The sequence below is a fragment of the Pongo abelii genome, chromosome 7 (assembly GCF_028885655.2).
Source record: "Pongo abelii isolate AG06213 chromosome 7, NHGRI_mPonAbe1-v2.0_pri, whole genome shotgun sequence".
NCBI lineage: Eukaryota > Metazoa > Chordata > Mammalia > Primates > Hominidae > Pongo > Pongo abelii.
In genome coordinates, this window is record NC_071992.2 from 135,219,006 (window position 1) to 135,240,871 (window position 21,866).

The following is a 21,866-nucleotide window of genomic DNA, read 5'->3' on the forward strand; positions in this document are numbered from 1 at the left end:
GTAGAGTTTCTGCCGAGAGATCCGCTGTTAGTCTGATGGGCTTTCCTTTGAGGATAACCCGACCTTTCTCTCTGGCTGCCCTTAACATTTTTTCCTTCATTTCAACTTTGGTGAATCTGACAATTATGTGTCTTGGAGTTGCTCTTCTCAAGGAGTATCTTTGTGGCGTTCTCTGTATTTCCTGAATCTGAATGTTGGCCTGCCTTGCTAGATTGGGGAAGTTCTCCTGGATAATATCCTGCAGAGTGTTTTCCAACTTGTTTCCATTTTCCCCGTCACTTTCAGGTACACCAATCAGACGTAGATTTGGTCTTTTCACATAGTCCCATATTTCTTGGAGGCTTTGCTCATTTCTTTTTATTCTTTTTTCTCTAAACTTCCTTTCTCACTTCATTTCATTGATTTCATCTTCCATTGCTGATACCCTTTCTTCCATTTGATCGCATCAGCTCCTGAGGCTTCTGCATTCTTCACATAGTTCTCGAGCCTTGGTTTTCAGCTCCATCAGCTCCTTTAAGCACTTCTCTGTATTGGTTATTCTAGTTATACATTCTTCTAAATTTTTTTCAAAGTTTTCAACTTCTTTGCCTTTGGTTTGAATATCCTCCCGTAGCTCGGAGTAATTTGTTCGTCTGAAGCCTTCTTCTCTCAGCTCGTCAAAGTCATTCTCCATCCAGCTTTCTTCTGTTGCTGGTGAGGAACTGCGTTCCTTTGGAGGAGGAGAGGTGCTCTGCTTTTTAGAGTTTCCAGTTTTTCTGCTCTGTTTTTTCCCCATCTTTGTGGTTTTATCTACTTTTGGTCTTTGGTGATGGTGATGTACAGATGGGTTTTTGGTGTGGATGTCCTTTCTGTTTGTTAGTTTTCCTTCTAACAGTCAGAACCCTCAGCTGCAGGTCTGTTGGAGTTTACTGGAGGTCCACTCCAGACCCTGTTTGCCTGGGTATCAGCAGCAGTGGCTGCAGAACAGCAGATATTGGTGAACTGCAAATGCTGCTGCCTGATCGTTCCTCTGGAAGTTCTGTCTCAGAGGAGTACCCAGCTGTGTGAGGTGTCAGTTTGCCCTTACTGGGGGGTACCTCCCAGTTAGGCTACTCGGCGGTCAGGGACCCACTTGAGGAGGCAGTCTGCCCGTTCTCAGATCTCAAGCTGCGTGCTGGGAGAACCACTGCTCTCTTCAAAGCTGTCAGACAGGGACATTTAAGTCTGCAGAGGTTATTGCTGTCTTTTGTTTGTCTGTGCCCTGCCCCCAGAGGTGGAGCCTACAGAGGCAGGCAGGCCTCCTTGAGCTGTGGTGGGCTCCACCCAGTTCGAGTTTCCCGGCTGCTTTGTTTACCCACTCAAGCTTGAGCAATGGCGGGCGCCCCTCCCCCAGCCTCTCTGCCGCCTTGCAGTTTGATCTCAGACTGCTGTGCTAGCAATCAGCGAGACTCCGTGGGCGTAGGACCCTCTGAGCCAGGTGCGGGATATTAATCTCCTGGTGTGCCGTTTTTTAAGCTCGTCGGAAAAGCGCAGTATTTGGGTGGGAGTGACCCGATTTTCCAGGTGCCGTCTGTCACCCCTTTCTTTGACTAGGAAAGGGAACTCCCTGACCCCTTGCGCTTCCCAAGTGAGGCAATGCCTCGCCCTTCTTCGGCTCATGCACGGTGCGCGCACCCACTGACCTGCGCCCACTGTCTGGCACTCCCTAGTGAGATGAACCTGGTACCTCAGATGGAAATGCAGAAATCACCCGTCTTCTGCGTCGCTCACGCTGGGAGCTGTAGACCGGAGCTGTTCCTATTCGGCCGTCTTGGCTTCTCCTCGCGACTAAGTTTCTTGTGTAAATGTTTTTTTCAGGGAAAAGGCATATAACTCATTGTGTCATTCACTTCATTATTGTCAGACACTGTATATTTTAATGAATGTGATGAAATTCAGTTACTGGAAATGAGTCAAATGAATTATTTCAACACTCTTTTAGGCCAATAGGGAGACAGATTGTCCTTTAGGCATGGACAGATCCTATAACTGGTAAGGTCTCCTGGGTTTTTCAGTGACTTTGATTCTTCTTTTCCAAACTATTAATCTTGCCTTCTCTCTATTAGAGGAGAGAGGTGATTTCCTAAGAGAATGATAAGATACTTCAACATTGTATAAGGAAGGAAGAACTGAATGTCAAGGAGAGAGAAAAGTGAACGTTCCAACCCTGAAGTAGAGGAAGAATGACCAGGTGATGGTGAACCACTGTTAAGAATAGAAGGAAAGAAGATGGTGTTAATTCTGTAAACCATGAATTTCTTACTGTGACCTTGAGCTGACCAGGCTTCTAGGTCCCTCTATCTTTGTCAGGTGTTGAGCTTATAAGGTAGATAAAGTAGCTAAGAATTGGGAAACTGATTCAAAAAATTTGGACTTCTTCTCATTGTAAAGAGAATCTATCTTTCATCAATTATCTTTTGTTGTTTCAAAAATACATACCCAGTTTCTTTAAATGTTTGTAATACCTTAATGACAGTTTCTAAGCCTTTCACTCCTTTAAAAATGTGCTGACAGCCAGATAGTATCCAAATACATTCTTGTTCAATTATAATAACTATTTATCCTCTTTTATTTTCCCACTTCACCTCTAGCTATTGAAATATGGTTTTGATGTGGGAAATAACACTGGTTTTGAACATTTAGTTGCAATCATGTACTTTGTAGTTTACACACAATACATAAAAAGTAACTCTTTCTAAGCCTGCATCCTAGTCCTAGAGTGTCCTCACTTAGTTGGGTTACATATGTGTTTTAATATGCCACAGCACTGATGGGATTACAAAGTAGTCTCCTTGTTTTAAATAAATGCAAGCCTGACAGCCAGAGAAATCGTAATGTGACTTTCCTTTGACTATAGTTGAGATCAGTTTATATACTTGTACTTAAAATATGCAAATTACTTTTCCTAACATAGCCCTTAGGTTGTTAATACTAGCAAGTGCTGTACCAGTTTCACACTCCTGTGATTTTATTGTACTGAGCATCTACAGGAAATTGTGTAAAATATTGTGTGAATGGAATGCTGCCCTCTTATGGTTGCACAAATCCTTCCGGGGTCAAACATAAAGCCCCAGTTGCTAGTTAGGGTACTTAATAGAAAGATGTAAGAACTAGGAAGACATAAAAAAATTAACCCACACTGATTTTACAAATTACAAAATGGATTGAATGGAGGAGACCCATACCAATTTCATGTAAGTTGACAGGATAGAGCCAAAGATAAAATCAAGTTCATTGTTTCTTTCATTCTAATGCGCATTTGAATATGATTTTTAACTTCTGGTTTCATAATTCAAGTATTTCAAGGGAAGTCACAAAACATCAGTTTTATCAAAATAAGTTATAATAGGGTAATTACAGTAAGTCAATATGGTGTCAACCATTGAAGGACCTCAACCATTGAAGGACCTCTTCATTTTGTCAAATTAGAAGTCTCAAATATCCAACCAAAATTTGAAAAGGTCCCAAATATCAAACTCAAAAATTTTCAATTTCCAGGACATTTTTGATTATATTTTCCTAAGATCATTCTTATTCTTGTTTATCATCTGGGGAGTCACAATTGAATGCTTATCCAATATATGAGAGCCTGTCAAACATTGGATAAAAGCTGTTTTTTTTTGCCTTAAAAAACCTCTTCCAAGATAACTATTTGCATTTTTATTTGTTCTCTATGCAGTTTAAAAAATATATCTATAAGTTCATATTACTGTAATTTATTTATTGAACATAAATCACCTTGCATTATATATATACACATATGTATATGATTGTATATATATAGTTTTATATATTCTGATTGCTGAGGCAAAAGGTATGTATTTGCATATAAAATTTAAATAGACAGTGTTAAATTGCTTCTGAAATAGCTATACCAATTTACTCTCCCACCAACAGTATACAAAAGCCCATTTTGCTGTATGCTTATAAATACCAGATAAACCTCTCATCCATGCCTTTTAACTTTTCTGTCATATTTTCTATCACTTAGGCATTTTTAAAACTATGAATTTGGAAAATCATTTTATCATTCATATTTTACAAATCTAATTTACCAGTTTGTTGCTTATCTTCTGATTTTATTTATGGTGTTATTTGATACAGAGATGTTTTAAATTTAAGTAGTTTTCATGCCTTTGTTAAAGTAATTTACAAGATTTGCTCATAAAGTTTATATAAAATACATTTTTCTTTAGTGGCTTTGTGATTTATTTTATTGCCTTTATATTTAAATCTTTAATCTATTTGAAATGCATTTTATTATATGGTGTGTAAAGTAAGATAATTTGATATTTTTTCCAAATGGTTTTTTTTTTAAGCATTTATGAAACAGCTCATTGAAACTCCACCATTTAGAACTGTCACTTTAAATCAAGTACCAAACCCTTATGTAAACTCAGACCTTTATTTGTTTTCTCTACTTTTTGGACATTTATTTTATTATTTTAACTGTATTACATGCATTGACATCCAATATTCCACAAATTCCTCTTTTAATAAATAGAAAGTGACGATTATAGATGTACAAATTTTTGACATTATTAAAATACAATAAGGTAAACAATAATAATAATAATAACTTTCCACCTAGAATTAGCTGCTAACATTATGGCATATTTGTTTCCAGTTTTTTTTTTAAATTACTCTGATATGTTTGTAAACGTAAAACTGATATTTTATAAATATGCTTGTTATAAAGAATTTAATCATTCCACAAATTACAAATAGGCAACCATCATCCCAATGTTCAAGAGCTAGAAATTGTCATCATTAACATTAGTTAAATTTCATTTCAAGTATTGTTCATGCCTATATAAATATACAAGAATGGATGCATGAACAGACAGACAGAAATGCATTTATTACAAATAAATGTGTCTGGAATAGCTTTCTAGCTTGAATGCTGTGAGGTTGCAGTCAAGCTGACAGCCAGACCATCCCATCAGATCTCAAAATTTGATCAAGTTGAAGAGTCCAATTTCAAGCTCACTCACGTGAGTGTTGGCAGACTTCTGTTGCTCATGGGTTGTTGGACTGGTGGCCTCAGTTTCTTGTCCTTCATAAGGCTACTCAGAACTTGGCAGCTTGCTTCCCCGGTGTGATTAATCTGAGAGAGAGAGAGAGAGCCCAAGACAAAAGCCACAGTCTTCTTACAACCTAATTTCAGAAGTCATATAATTTCTGCCATATTTTATTAATTAGAAATGAGTCAATAAGGTTAGCCAACCATTAAGGATTACTCAAAGGCATGAATACCAGGAAATAAATATCATCGGGGGATCTTTTTGGTACCATAAAACATTCTTTTTTTTTTTTTTTTGAGACAGTCTTTCTCTGTCGCCCAGGCTGGATTGCAACGGGGCCATCTCAGCTCACTGCAACCTCCACCTCCTTGAGATTCTCATGCCTCAGCTTCCCAAGCAGCTGGAATTACAGGCGAACACCACCATGACTGGCTAATTTTTGTATTTTTAGTAGAGATGAGGTTTCACCATGTTGGCCAGGGTGGTCTTGAACTCCTGATCTCAGGTGATCTGCCAGTCTCCGCCTCCCAAAGGGCTAGGATTACAGGCGTGAACCAACATGCCCAACCCCATTAAACATTCTTTAAGCTGTAGTCTTATTTTTTTTTAATACCTGTCATCAAGTTAAGGAAGTTCCATTATATTTGTAGTTTATTAAGAGTTGTTGTAAGTAGCAATTGATTTTTTTAAAATAAAATTTTGCTTCTACTCAGGTGATTTTATGTATTGTCTTAGCTTTCTTGAAGCATGTTATTCAAGATAGTACCATTTTCCATATACTTAGAAATGAAATCTTTATTTATGATAAACTTTAAAAATACTTATAGACATGTTCAAAAAATTCAGTTGACATATTGATTTCATTTATAGTTTAATATGTGAAAAAATATTGTCTTCCCATTATGTAAATTGTATGTTTTCCTATGGCTCAAGTGTGTGTTTTTTTGTTTTTGTTTTTTTTTTTGGAGGGGTGGGTTATTTGTTTTTTATATCTAGGGCAAACTTTGTTGCTTCTTCGTATTGACCCTGTGCATTTTTTGTCTAACTTATTTCAAGGTACCTTATATTTCTTTGCAATGTTTATAGTGGTAGTTTTCCTATATATATATTGCCTAGCAGTGTTTGCCTACAGGGTCTTGTTAGCTGGAGTAAAAGTGTAAATCAGGTGGTTATAAGACAATAGGGAGTGGTGGGGCCTGACTAAGCTCTTCTATGGGTTCCACGTAAAAGTGACAAATTCAACTAAAGCAAGCAATGAAACCAACACTGCAACAAACAAAACATATCTATACTCTTGGTTTAAAACAAACAAGAAAACAAACACTATGCTTTTTAAAACTATCTGCAGAATCACGGGCACCAAACTGAGCTCTGTGATATCCTTTACATTACTGCAATTTAATTTTGAGTTATGTTGCTTCCCTACGTCTATTTCTCAATTTTTATTTTGTTTAAAAACATCTATCAATTTGTCTACTTATTTTACACTTTTAGTGCTTTTAGGAATACTATACCCATTTTTATCTCCCAATGGTTATACTTAAATTTAATAAAATGTATATTTTATCCTAGATTTTTAAAAATAAATCATGTGGTATATTTTCTAACTTTGGGTAAAAATGAGATATTCAGATATTCTATAAAATTATCTTCTGTTTGTTGTAGTAATTCTATTTCTTCAGGGGGCATTTCCATCAAGTCATTGAATTGTTTTCCCTATTTGAAACTAAAGTTACTTTACATATCCAAAGATTAGTGTTTTGCTTATCCTAGTGGAATAGAGAAAACAAATTTTGTTCTCTGGTGAGTTGCGAAGGATTTGCATGAAACAATGACTTCCTGGAGGTCCTCCTAGTGTGATGAAGGGTTTGTGCCAGCTGAAGTTAACTATTTGTTTCCTGACACATCTATTCCCCGTATGACTCTGCCATGGCATCACCCCTGCTTTTTTTTTTTTTTTTTGACTTTATAAAAGATAGTTTTATTGTTAATTATTTACCTTAACAATTTCAGGAAGAAGAACAGACTAGCTCAGTCCGACATGATAGGCAGTTGGCAAAATCTGGGGAAGCAAGTGTTCTGATTGCGAAGGATTTAATTAGATTCTTTTAATACTTAGCTATCTAATGCTTCACATATAATCTAGAATAAATGTATCATCTCCTTCCCTTTCACTTTAATGCTACACCTACCTCCCTTCAATCTGGAAATAATTTCCTTAAATAAGGTTTTCAGAAGAACAAATTCCATCAAGAATATAGCCATGAGGACAGTGCACAAAAAGAAAAACTCAAAATGAAACTCTACATGATAATTTGTCTAAAGAAACAAATCTTTCAAAATATTATGAAATCAGTTACACATGCACTTGTTCATCTATGTGAATAGGTTCTGGTATAATAACTGAAAATGGCTGGCTGTTTACAAGATACACAAACAAGAACGGTGCACCTATCCCTCTAATGGCCCTCAGAAGCCCAAAATGTTCCAAGTGCTGTAGGCCAGAACATACAAAAATCAATCTTCATCTTTTTCCTTCTGAAAAGCTGTCCCATAGTTAGGCTGGACTATGGGATTGTCTTGTTCACAAAAGGGAAGATCTCCTTTTCAGACGGAAGCTGAATCCTTTTCCTGATGATTCATATTAACTGAGCTACAGTGGCATCAACTGGACCCAACTTCCTCTGGTTGTCAGTGTTAACAACCTGAGAGCCTGAGACATTTTCCACAACTACCAGAACCTGGTTGGGATATTTTGCTCAGATCTTTGAGGATTCTGTGCATCTATGTTCCAGTGAGTGTTCTTCCTTGAACATCTACTTGATGATGGTGGTAAGAGGTGGAGCTGGCTCTTGGAGCTGTGGATCTCAGTGCACCAACCACACCATCCTCTGATTTATTTAGCAAGCTAGCCATGTGGTTACAGCTTGGGTTGAACATTGCAGTCCACGATGCTTCTTGTGTCATCACGGTGCTCTTTGCCTGAAATGCTGGTAGAATGGAGAAGTGTTCTACAATGGATGTCCTACATCTTTGCTGTTGCTTTGAGCCCTTGCTCTGAACTTATCAGTATTTTGATGTTCCACAGAGTTAGAGTGAGATCCTTTTGATTTTTTCTTCTAATGAGCTTTTCCTTTGTTGACACCTCAACTGATCAGTTATTTCAATCCTCTCTTGTGTCTACTGGAATGCATAAAATCCTTCCCCAATTTCAAAGGCTAGTATAGATTTTTATTTCTTTTGTTTATATTTCTTTGATTCTTATATGAGACTCTGAAGGTTAGTGAAGATAGGGAGGAGTTACTTTTACAGTGTCAGTATGATATGTTAAAACAGATATCACAGGACATATTCTTCATGAACCCAGTCTGCTTCCCAGCAAACACATGAACTTAATTTATGAAGGCTCATAGATACCTCATATAGCTATAGATATAGATATATATCATATCTATATCTATATCATATACATGATATAGATATATCATATACATGATATATCATAGATATATCATATACATGATATATCATAGATATATATCATAGATATATCATATCTATATCTATATCATATAGATATAGATATAACATATAGATATGTTATAAGATATACATTCACTGGGTCCAAAGGTCAGATTGAACATGTGCTCAAGCCTCCTTCTCCCTCTCTTGGTCCCCAGATATAACATACAGTTCTAGAAAATAAAGGGGTCTAGAAATTATTAGGAAATCCTGAAGAAAGAGATAAAGAAAATCAGTGGTCTAGAAATTATTAGGAAATCCTGAAGGAAGAGAAACCTAGAGCCAAAAGCATAGCTCCAAACACATTCCAGGTGGAAGAGGACTCATAGTTACTCCAAGCTGGGTGGTGGTAAATAAGATTGTCAAGTAAGGGCCCTGAAGTGCATATCAGGGGTTTGACTAGAGACCTATAGCAGTTCCGATCTGAAGTTTTCACCCTCTTTCAACAATCAGTTATGCCAAGCAGTGACCAGTAGAGGCAACTGCTCCACTACCATCTTTGGAGCCAGAGTGCAGTAAACAAATATGGCACTTATAGAAAGGCTCTGTGACAGACTCTGTAGTCATGATGATCCCATGGTCAAGAATCACCAAAACTTGGGGAAATCTAATTTAATGATGAATAACAATATTAATACAATGAAAACTCCCAAACAAAACCAAAGCAAATACAAACATACCATGAAGTTACTAGAAATGACAAATTAAGACTTTAACAAAAGTTTATAACTAGTAAAGATATGGAGCAATATTATATCTATAGAAAAGAAACAGATGTAGAGGTTGGAAATTCAAAATCTGGCCCTTGAAATTTAAGAATGCATCTGATGCTCTGAGTAGCAGAATAAATATAAAAGTTCATTCACTGAAGAGTTGTAAATTGAGTTGAGACATTTTCTGTACTCGGAAAAGAGAACAATGTGATTGAAAATGCAGGAGAAAACCAACATCCAACTGTTCTAAATAAACCTGTTAGAATTCCAGAAGAACATAAAGTGCATGGATGGAATAAAATATTCAAAGAAACAATAAAAATTATTTTACAGTGCTAAGGAAAATAAATAGATTATAAAATTGAAAATGTTTGGATGCCAAAAAGATGAATTAAAAGAAGACCCACATCTAAGCCAAAATGTAGAAACAACTCAAATATCCATAAACAGATGAATGGATAAACAAAATATATTTATGTACACTCAATAAAATAGTATTTTTCCATTAAAGTGAATGAAGTACTGATGCATTCTACATTGTGGATAAACCTTCCAAGCCTTATGATAAGTGAAAGAAGCCAGTCACAAAAGGCCATACATATTGTATGATTCAATGTACATGAAATACCTAAAATAGGTAAATTTATAGACACAGAAAATTGGTAGTTTTCAGGTATAGGATGTGGAAGGAATGGGGACAGATGTTTTAATGGGTAAGGGGATTTCTTTTAGGATGTTGAAATGTTTTAAAACTAGATGGAGGGTATGGTTGCACAATATAGTATGCTAAGTACCATTGAACTACGCACTTTTAAAAGATTAATTTTATGTTACGTGAATTTCACCTTTAAAAAAAGAAAAAGGAACAGGGGAAGAGAGGCGAATACTTTGTCTTGTCTCTGAGAGATACATGGGAATGCTTGTGGAACTGTTTCTGGAGAGTGAAAACAAAAACAAAACAAACCCACACCTCGATATATTGTAAGTGGAACTTTAGAACTTCACATGTGAAGAGAAAATTCTAGAAGTTTCTGGAGAGAAAAGCAGACAACTTAAAAAGGAGCAAGAATGATTGATAACCAGGCTGGGTGCATTGGCTCACACCTGTAATCCCAGAACTTTGAGAGGCTGAGGTGGGCAGATCACTTGAGGCCAGGGGTTTGAGACCAGCCTGGCCAACAGGGCAAAACCCTGTCTCTACTGAAAATACAAACATTAGCCAGACATGGTGGTACAGGGCTGTAATCCCAGCTATTTGGGAGGCTGAGGCATGAAAATCTCTTGAACCCAGGAGGCTGAGGTTACAGTGAGCCGAGATCACACCACTGCACTTCAGCCTGGGAGATGGAATGATAATCTGTCTCAAAAAATAAAAATAAAAAAGAAAGACTGATTACATACTCCTCATTAAAAACACTGAGTTCAAGAAAACGTTTAAACAATATCTTCAAAGTGTTGAGAAAAAAAAAAAAAATCTGAGCCTTGAATTTTATGTCTAGACCACTATAATTCATGTGAATGGCAGAATAAAGGTAGATGTAGACATTCCTGGACTTAAGACATTTGTCACCCATAATCCTATCTGAAAAGCTTATTAAAGTTATATTTCACCAAAATATTTAAAAATCTTCAAAGTATTTTATCAGGAGCATGATAAGCAAAGAAACTGATAAAACTTTTTTATAAAAATAATAAATAGTCTTTGGTTTCAGCACCAACAGGTAGAGTGTGGAAGTCATCACTCCTGTCCTTAGAACAAAAAAAGCTGGACAAACTAAAAATCAACACATGTTTGGTTCTACCAGAGAACCAGGGTCTCATGACAAACCACCCCAAAATCTGGGGAGACAGGTGCATCCAGAGAGATCCAGCTGAGATATGTTCACCTGGAAAAGAAGCTGCTGGAGCCATAGACTGGTGGAACCATTAAATGGTAAATTTGGTAAGTTGTTGAAGGCTGACTGTGAACTAGCATGAGTAAGAAACTATTAGGGACCCCAGTCTTAGGGGTTTCCTAAAAGTTTGTGGGTTTTGCTTCCCGGAATATTATCAGATTCTCATCATGAGAATCTCATCATTAGGGTTCTGGTGGTGGAGACAAGGGTAGGGGAGAGTAAGTATCGAGAAATGTGTCCAACTCCTCTCTCTAACAAAGACGTAGTCTGCATGTGAAAGTCTTCAGTAGAGAGCAATTCTGAAATCTGATCACAGCCAGAAATAGGGAATTCTTCCCACTGTAGTCCCTTCCAACCCTCTTGTTTCACCTAAGAGGGGAAAGACATCATCAACAGGAGTTAAGGCTTCAAGGAAATAGACTGGGAATGAGGCAGCCAGGGAAAGGAGTAGGAGACGAGAGAAAAAGTGGCATCACTGGCGACACATCTGTGAAGGTCACTGCCCTGAGTCACAGACTGACTAAAAATCCAAGATCTAATTGGAAGATTATAGAAGGCTCCTTTTTCACCACACCTTACCATCACACTGACAAGTATAATAACAGTGGATTACAGCTGGAAAAGCTGCATGACACAGACTCTCTGAGGACTGCATTAAAAATGCCCAAGTCAACAGGGGAGCCAATAACAGAAACTCTAGAGGAATTAGAAACCTCTGACACCTATAGCTACAACAAATATTAAACATAATCTAACTCCTAGCCAGATTAACATAAATTCTCACACTACAGGCCATTTAGTTCAGTTTTTACTACCCAACACAATATGCCTGGCTTTCAACAGAAAATCATAACGCATGCCAAAAGGCAAAAACAAAACAAAACCAACCAACCAACAAACAAAAACATTCTGAAGAGACAAAGCAGTCATCAGAATGCGACTCAGATATGACACAGATATAGAATTATCAGGCAAATGATTTAAAATAACTATAATTAATGTGTTAAAGGCACTAATGGAAAAATAAGATAGCAGACAAGAACAGATGAGTAATGTAAGCAGAGAGATATTCTAAGAAAGAATCAAATGTAAATGCTAGAAATCAAAAAGCAACAGAAATAATGAATGCCTCTGATGGGCTCATTAGTAGCGTGGACATAGCTGAGAACAGGATCAGTGAACTTGAACATAGATAATAGAAATTTTCTAAACTGAAATGCAAAGAGAATAAAGAATGAACCAAACAGATGAGAATATCCAAACTATGTGACAATATCAAAAGGTGGAACACCTATAGTTGGAATACCAGAACGAAAAAATGGAGCAGAAGAAATATTTGCAACAACCATGCTCAAGTGCTTCCCAAAATTAATGTTACACACCAAATCACGGATTGAGTAAGCTTAGAGAACATCAATCAGGATTAAAAAAAAAGACAGACAAAATACACACACACACACACCCCTACCCATAACTTACTCAAACTGCAGAATACCAAAGACAAAACCTTGGAAGAACAAATAAAATTATAGTCTTGAAAATTTTAAGATTATATCAATGTGTTAGTAGCATGTGGTGAAAGGATGAAGGTAAGTAAAAATTTGTGTGTGTGTGTAGGAAGGCTGTATATACAGATTAGCTCTAGATAGTAATAAATGTCATATATAGGTTAAGTGTCCCTTATCCAAAATGCTTGAGACCAGAAATGTTTTAGATTTCAGATTTGAAAATATTTTATTATCATACTTACCAGTTTAACATCCGAAATCCCAATATCTGAAATGTTTCAGTGAGCATTTCCTTTGAGCATCAGGTTGGTTCTCAAAAAGTTTTAGATCTTGGAGCATTTCAAATTTTAGATTTTTGGGGTTTGGGATGCTCAACCTATACTACATATATAGATCCTGTGGAACTGTAACAATAACAACTTGGGGCTTTGAAATAGGGTACGTAATTTCCAAATCACTAGAGGAAAAAAGATAGATAAAAACTGAAGTCTTATCAACCAACTGTATTACATCTCTACCGAGGAATCTGAGGTCATTAGAAAGAACAAGATAGATTGTATGGTCACTGAGCTCAAAATATTTTATCTAATATTATCCAATAAAAACAACATGTTTTCTTACATATGTATATGCATATAAATATATTTTAAAAGCTGAGAAGAATATACCTTTAGGAAGAGAAAGGAAATCGAAATGGAAAAGGGAGAAAGACATAATTTTTACTTATATTGTTTGAATATATGTAAACCTTCATGTGTAGCTGATACAATTTGGAAGGTGACTTCTAAAAACTAAAAGCCTCTAAATAGATTCTGTCTTAATGCTGAAGAAAGGAAGATGGACCTGAATTTTCCATTCTTCACTGTAAATGGGAGGAACAAGTTAACACACAGTAATATGTAAAATTACAAATTATTTCTCTCCACAAAACCTTCAAATGTCATGTGAGAGGATAGAGCTTCAAAGGGAAATAATTTGTTCCTGGAACACAATTTTTCATTTAAACACCATCTTCGTTTTGAAGAGAAAACAAATGGGTGCAATATGACCCTGCTGGCCTCAGGCCTACTCCTGTACCACAAGTGCCATATGAAACCATGAAAGGAACCACATCAAGGCAGATGAGACCACTGAGAACTTCAAGGAAATCATGTCAGCCACGTATGATTTATCTGTGGACCTTTGTTGGGCAAAGCAAACTGAGAGGCCCAGAGCTAATGGGAAAATTCATCAAGTTAAAAGTCATCCTTGGAAAGAACATGAAGGAGCAGGAATCTAAAAAGTTTGGAAATGCTGTCAATTCCATATACTTAGTACTCTTTCTTTTAGGGTATTAAAGAAAAAAAAAAAACACCATAATGCTGTTCATTGTACTCAAAGGCAGTATTATTCTCACAATTTGGAAAATCTTTTATTCTTTCATTTAAGCCTAGGAAACGGTTTTTAGTTAATTTTATTTTGACAAATTATTAATCATGTAATAAATACACTATTTGGGGGCATTTTTAATATTTCTGGAATTTCACATATATCATTTATGCTCTGGAGGTTAGTGTTGTGTAGTTAAGAGACTGGGCTTAAGGCCACACTGCCTGAGATAGCATCCTACCTGCAACACTTACTAGCTATGTGACATTTGTCACTATGTACCTCCCTGTGTCTTAACTACCTCAATTATAAAATGAACTAGTACCCATTTCATCAAGTTGCTGTGAAGATCAAATGAGCTACTACAAGGAAATTTCTCACAATCCTCCCTGGTATAGATGAATACTTATGAATAATATCTATTAAAATCTTCATTCAACCCCAAGAGGTAGATTCCCCTTCTGAAGATAAAGTCACTGAAACCTAGAGAGGGAAAGTAATTGGTTTGAGTTTGCAAATGGTGGATGGAAGTGGTGGAGACAGAATGCAGACCGGTGGAGTCTGGCTCCGAAACCCCTGGTCTATGCACTCACCATAATACATTGTTTTGAAAACTTTTCATACCCTTATCTTTTGCTTTTCCACTTGAACATAAACTCTGGGAAGGCAGAGGCAACTGTATCTTCTACTTCTAGATGTTCTTATGTGGCCCAATTCAGTATCCTGAGTATGTGTGGCTAATATTGCTGAAAGGAGAAAATTGATATTAATAAAGCACTTACGAAACAACTGCCAAGAATTATGGCCAGGTACTGAGATAAATTATATTTATATTCAATCCTTACTAAAAAACATTTCAAGAGACAGGTATTATTGTTCTTGTTTTACAGATGGTTTACAGTTGCTGCCTAGAGGACAAATCTTTCTTTCCTTGGACTGTACCTTCTCCTTGTAGGAGGCATACAGTAATTGACAGCATGATTTTAAAGCTAGAGTTGATAAGAAATTTGATTCTGCTACTTACATAAGAGTGTGATTTTTGAGTCATTAAACTTCTCTGAGTCTCATTTGTAAAATGCAAATAGAAAATACAGCCTACATCAATTAATAATTATAGTAAATGAGGAAATACATGTAAGGGTCTATATTGGAATCATAGCAGTCTATAAATATTAGCTTTCACTATTATTATTTTTAATATGAGTTTCAATAGAGTCAGTTGAAGTGAAAGGATCTTTTTAAAACTTTTAACCTGTCAGTGTGCTCTTCAGTGTGAGAAACATCCTCTCTTCAACGGAAAAGCTTTAGGGGTCATTTATACAGGTAATTGAATCAGTTTAAACAACTCCACTAGACAGTGCCTGTCCAAAATAATCATTGTTTCAGTAAAACGGTTGGCAGGACATGGTAGAAGATATTTTTAAACTCTTACTTCCTAACAGAAGTGTTGCCTATAAGTTTATAGGAATAGGAAGCTTGTGATGGGCAGACAGAAATCTGTATGCAACAAATATTACTTCTCCAGCTAAAGAACTCGACCTTAAAAAGGACAGGGAAGCCAAATCTATTAAGATTTTGTCATCATTTGGTGATTATACCTCAGAAGTTCAAAATCCCTGGGTGAAGAAAACACCACACATATTTTTATCTCATTCTACCTTTAGAAACTATGATAAACTACCCTTTAACCAGAAAGATCAGTAAATTGAATGTTTTGGTTATAATCACATAATATTTATCATACATCCCAAATTAATTAAAAGGTAGAATATTCACATCAAACATTATACCATAAACAGAATATATAATATTAAGCTTTCAGTGTGTAAAATGTTTACTTTGATTATTCTGGAAGCACTCTAGGTTTTCAGAATGTCCCAATATTATCATTATGAACCTTAATTGTTAGGATAATATAAATTTCAGCACAAGGTAAGGAATATCTTCTCACAGAGAAACAGCAGCTCTACAATGGAATGGGCCATAATGGAATTTCGTGAGTTCCCTTTGCAGGGAGGTTTAAACAAAAGCTGTAGGATTGCTTGCTTAAAAGGTTGCAAAACAGATGTTAATATAAGATGAGGAGTACTAGAATTGTTTATAAGAGCTGGTTACATTAGTTTCCTGGGGTGTCCTTAACAAAGTACCACAGATTGGGTGGCTTAAACAACAGATATTTATTTTCTCACAGTTCTGGGGGCTGTAAGTACAAGAGCAAGATGTCAGCAGGATTTTTTTTCCCAAGGCCTTTCTCTTTGGCTTGTACATAGATGTCTTTTCTGTTTTCTCACATGATCTTTCTTCTTCTTGTTTTTTGTTTGGTTTGTTTTTGTTTGGTTTTGTTTTGCTTTGAGCCAGAGTTTCACTCTTGTTGCCCAGGCTGGAGTGTGATGGCTCAATCTTGGCTCACTGCAACCTCCACCTCCCAGATTCAAGTGATTCTCCTGCCTCAGCCTCCCGAGTAGCTGGGACTACAGGTGCCTACCACCACACCCGGCTAATTTTTGTATTTTTGGTAGAGATGGGGTTTCTACATGGTGGCCAGGCTGGTCTCAAACTCCTGACCTAAGGTGATCCACCTGCGTTGGCCTCCCAAAGTGATGAGATTACAGGCGTGAGCCACCGCTCCCAGCCATGGTCTTTCTTCTATGTGTGTCTGTGTCCTAATTGCCTCTTCCTATAAAGACACTGGTCATATTAAATGAGGGCGCACATTAGTGATCTCATTTAGCCTTAAATACCTATTTAAAAACCCCATCTCCAAATATAGTCACATTCTGAGATACTGGGGGTTGGGACTTCAACATATGAATTTTGGGGAACTTAATTCACACTATAACAGGGGTTTATAGGAGAAGCACTGTGGCCCTGGTTAAAGATTAAGAATTCCTCAGGTTCACTCCTGAATATTGATTCAGTAGACCAAGGGAGTTGCATTTTTAATGTGTCTAATAGCTAGGACTTGCTTTTAGCCAGTGTCAGGTGATCACCATCTTAAGCTAGCTCTATCAAAATGGAGAACGTATTGTCCCACATGAATAAACATTTCAAGAATAGGGTTTTAGGTGTACCTTGATTAAGGTCTGAATACAATAGCTTGGATTCTCTTTTTACATTCCTCCCATCTGCTTTCTAAGTGTGGCCTCCATTTTTCAGTCCTCTTGTAGCTGGAAGATGCCTTGACTGAGCCCCTATGTTTACAAAGGTTCACATTTAGTGGAGGTGGAGGCAAATCATGTAACATTTTACCTGTGAAGTGGCAAGATAGCTCTTAAATGGCAAAAATGGATCTTAAGTGGCAAAACAAATGAGGGATGGGTATATTTCTGCACTGTGGAACCTGAAAGAGCCAATTTACATATACATACAGATACAAAATATACAATTACACAAAACTGTAATTCAAAGTTTATTTTAGTAATAAGTAAATAATACTAGTAATGTTTACTTAGTGCTATGTGTCAGCCACTAGCTTGAATGTTTCACATGTATGTTTAATACTGACATTAGGTGCAGTTATGATCATACATACATACAACAAGGAAATAAAGTCGGCCAGAGGCTATATCCCTTGTCTAAGGTAGAGCCAGTGAGAGCCATGAGGAGGTAGAACTGGGATTCGAGTCTTTGTCTTTGGAGTCCTTATTTGTTGATGCTACTTTTTGCTGCCTCCTCAACACACACACAGAGGGTATCAGAGTTATCCATCTCTAGTAGAGCTGAACTCACTCAAATTTCAGTAGTTTTCATATGACAGTAACATCGGGGATGAAATAAAAGTTATGTATTTATTTTAATTATGCACATACACTAGAAAGACCCACTGATCTGACTTTAGTTTGAAAAGTTGTTTTCCAAATTTAACATACATGAGTTCATTTTATCTCACAGCACTGACAAAGGGACCCTTCACAAGGTAACTATTAATACTTATTAAGGATGTGTTAATTCAATGTGGGCAAAAGGGGAAAAAAAGGAGTTAAATAATGCTGCTTTAGCCCCTCCTTAAGCTACAAGTCTTATCTAATAATTACGTCACTTGAAAACCTTACCAATCAGCAAACTTAGAAGCCTAACATAAATACTACCCAGCCAGTATTCAGTGTGTATTGTCTTTATTTGATAAAGTATATTTCTTTCACTATTGAATTGCAGCAAAGGTGTAGGTCTTTCCCTGGAATTTGAGCAGGGTGCTTTGTCCTATTGCTAAGAAAATGCATATAAGTGCCTGAGACAGTTTAGTGGTCTTTACCAAAAATAGCTTGGCCTTTTGACTCACCCAGGCTGCCGGTAAACTCTGTATTTTTTCCCTCTCTCCACAGATATGCTAAATCTGGTAACATCACGTCAGTGCATTCCGAATTGGATGCAACACTGAATTTGTTTTAATTTGGAAATCCTTGTTATCAGCTCATATGTTGAATCAGAGAATATTGGGGCAGGAACAGTCTGGCAGATTATTTAGCCCAGCCTCATAGACTTATAGATAACAAAAGAAAATACCAGAGATGTTAAATGACCCACACAAGACCGCATTGCTGGTAAGTGGCAGGCCCAAAATAACTCTGGGCTCCTGGTGCATGAAACAATTTGTTTTCTACCGGAGTCTTAGCAGGAGGTTTCAGGGGTGGGATATAGCCCACCCCTTCAAAAATAGTTTGGTAGAGTAACACAAGGTATGAACCCTAGATGCTACTGTATTTAGGGAATTTTCATATTGCTATGTAGTGCTATAGCAAAAAGGAATATTTAAGAATCAAATGATACAAAATCCAGGAAAGCAAATAGATATTTTAATGATCAAACTTGGATATGGGTAGCTCTCTTTCTTTTCTTTTTTTTTTTAATTGTGGTAAGAATATTTAATGCAAGATGTACCCCCTGAACAAGTTTTTAGAGGTACAGTACAGTATTGTTGACTGCAGGTACAATGTTGCACAGACAGTTTCTAGAACTTATTCATCTTGCATAATTGAAACTTTGCACCTGTTGAACAGCAACTTCTCAGTCCCCTCTCCCAAAACCTCTGGCAACCAACGTTCTACTCTCTGCTTAATTTGACTATTTTAGATAACTCACATAAAAAAGGATCATGCTGTGTTTGTTCTTCTGTTTGGCTTATTTCAGTTAGCATAGTGTCCTCAAGGGTCATCCATGTTGTTACACATGGTAGTTTCCTTTGGCTAAGGCTGAATAGTATTCCATTGTGTGTACATACAACATTTCCTTTATTCACACAACCATGATAGAGATTTCTTGGCTATTGTAAAAATAATGCTGCAATAAACATGGGACTGCACATATCACTTTGAGATCCTGATTTAAATCATTTTGGATAAATACCTAGAACTAGGATCATCGGATCACATGATAGTTCTATTTTCAATTTTTTGAGGAACCCTCGTTCTGCTTTTTATAGTGGCTACATCATTTTACATTCTCACCAACAGTATATAAGAGTTTTAATTTCTCTTCATCTTTGCCAACACTTGTCTTTTTTTAAAAAATAAGAGCTATTCTAAAAGGTGTGAGGTGATATCTCATTGTGGTTTCGGTTTACATTTATTTGATTATTAGTGATGTTGGGCATCTTTTCATATACCTGTTGGCCACCTGTATGCTTTCTGTGCTAGTCGATTTGTGTTACCACAATGAAATACCTGAAACTGGGTAATTTATGAGAAAAGAGTTTTAATCGGCTCATGGTTCTCCAGGCTGTACAGAAAACATGGCACCAGCATCTGCTTAGCTTCTAGTGAGGCTTCAGGGAGATTTGGTTCATGGTAGAAGGCAAAGTGGGAGCGGGCGTGTCATGACAAGAGCAGAACAAGAGAAAGAGTAAGGGTTGGGGGAGGTACCACACTCTAAAACAATCAGCTCTCACGTGAACTATCAGAGTGAGAACTCACTCATTACCACAGGGGTGGCATCAAGCCATTCATGCGGGATCCACCCCCATGACAAACGCTTCTTTCTAGGCCTACCTCCCACATTGGAGATCACATTTCAACATGAGATTTGAAGAAGACACACATCTAAACCATATCACCTTCTTTGGATATATTTCTATTTAAATCCTTTGCCCATTTTAAAATCAGATTTTTGTTTTCATCAGATTTTGTTTTGTTTTGCTATTGAATCACATGAGTTCCTTATATACATTTAATAATAACCTCTTACCAAATATATGGTTTACAAATATTTCCTACAATTACTTAGGTCGTATTTTCACTCTGTTGATTGTTTCCTTCCCTGTGCAGAGGCTGTTTAGTTTGATGTGGTTCCACTTGTCTATTCTTGCTTTTGTTACCTGTGCTTTTGATGTCATATCCAATAAATCATTGCCAAGACCAATGTTTTGAAGCTTTTCCCCTGTGTTTTTTCCTAGGAGTTCTAAAGTTTCATATCTTACTTTTGCATCTTTAATTCATTTTGAGTTTATTTTTATTCACAAATACTTAATAAGCACTTTAATCCTCATGCTGACCCTTGAATTACACTTTACTGTCCTCATTTTTAGATGAGAAACAGATTCAAAGTATTTATGCCGCAAGTGACATAGCAAAATCATGATGAAAACAGAGTCTAGACCCAGCTGCAACTGATTCTGAAGGCTATTCTCTACTGACTGCCTTATAAAGAAATCTCTTTGTAGGCTGGTCTTTTGCTATAGCTCTTCCTCCATTATTGGTCATGTTTAATAACTGGTGAGTGTTTGGGTATCTCTGCATTACTAGAAATTCACAAGAGTTAAATGGCTGTGTTTCATGGCATGTAAAGTTATATATAGTAGATTAAGGCATGCACCTGGAGCTTCTCAGTTAGAGGGATGTTAAGGGAAATGTTTTAGAGAGCAGTAAAATAAAGGTATTGGTGTTAACAAGTGGAAACAACCTGTTCTATTTCATATGATAAAAATAAACTCATCTTGTACTCCATTAAGGTGGCAGCATTGAAAAAAAGCACTGGAATGTTCAACATATGATCAATCAAGACCTGGGATTCAAGCACAAGTTTACCAAATAAAAGTGATGTGATTTTGAACAGCAAATTAGCCTCAGTATTTTCATCTCTAAAATAAAAATTATATTCTTTCTGCTAACTTGCAAGGTTGACTTAAAAATGAAATGAGAAAAAAAAATAAAGATTTTATATTCCTCTAAAATTGTGTGAATTTAGAAGAAAGAAGTTAAATTTGCCTTTTACCCATGACATATTTCCCAGAGACAGTAAACATTTCAATTATTCCCAATGTGGATGAACTTAAACTCTATGTATGAATTTAATAGGAAACATTCATTCTAAGCTTTTCTTCAATTGGCTCTATTCCTATCTAAAGTTGAGGAAATTGAGTTATTTGGGATATGTATGGTAGAGTCATGAAACCAACACCTTGACCAAATAAAAAGCATAATCACTTAGGCATTTTGCTGAGATAGCTCATGAATAGAAGTTCATAAAAGCCAAGTGATTTTTACCATCTTGTGCATGTGATCTTGTGGTAAAAATTTAAGAACTTGGCCGGGCACAGTGGCTTACGCCTGTAATCCCAGCACTTTCGGAGGCCGAGGCAGGTGGATCACGAGGTCAGGAGATCGAGACCATCCTAGCTAATATGGTGAAACCCCGCCTCTACTAAAAAATACAAAAAAAAAAAAAATTAGCCAGGCGTGGTGGCAGGCACCTGTAGTCCCAGCTATTTGGGAGGCTGAGGCAGGAGAATGGCGTGAACCCAGGAGGCGGAGGTTGCAGTGAGCCGAGATTGCGCCACTGCACTCCAGCCTGGGTGACAGAACGAGACTCCGTCTCAAAAAAAAA

General features: G+C 36.7%; 1 pseudogene; it reads right to left on the reverse strand.

Annotated features, from left to right (window-relative positions):
* Positions 1-7,511: 7,511 nt before the first annotated feature.
* On the reverse strand, positions 7,512-14,382 carry LOC112134621 (gamma-aminobutyric acid receptor-associated protein-like 2; annotated as a pseudogene).
* Between the last annotated feature and the right edge of the window lie 7,484 nt (positions 14,383-21,866).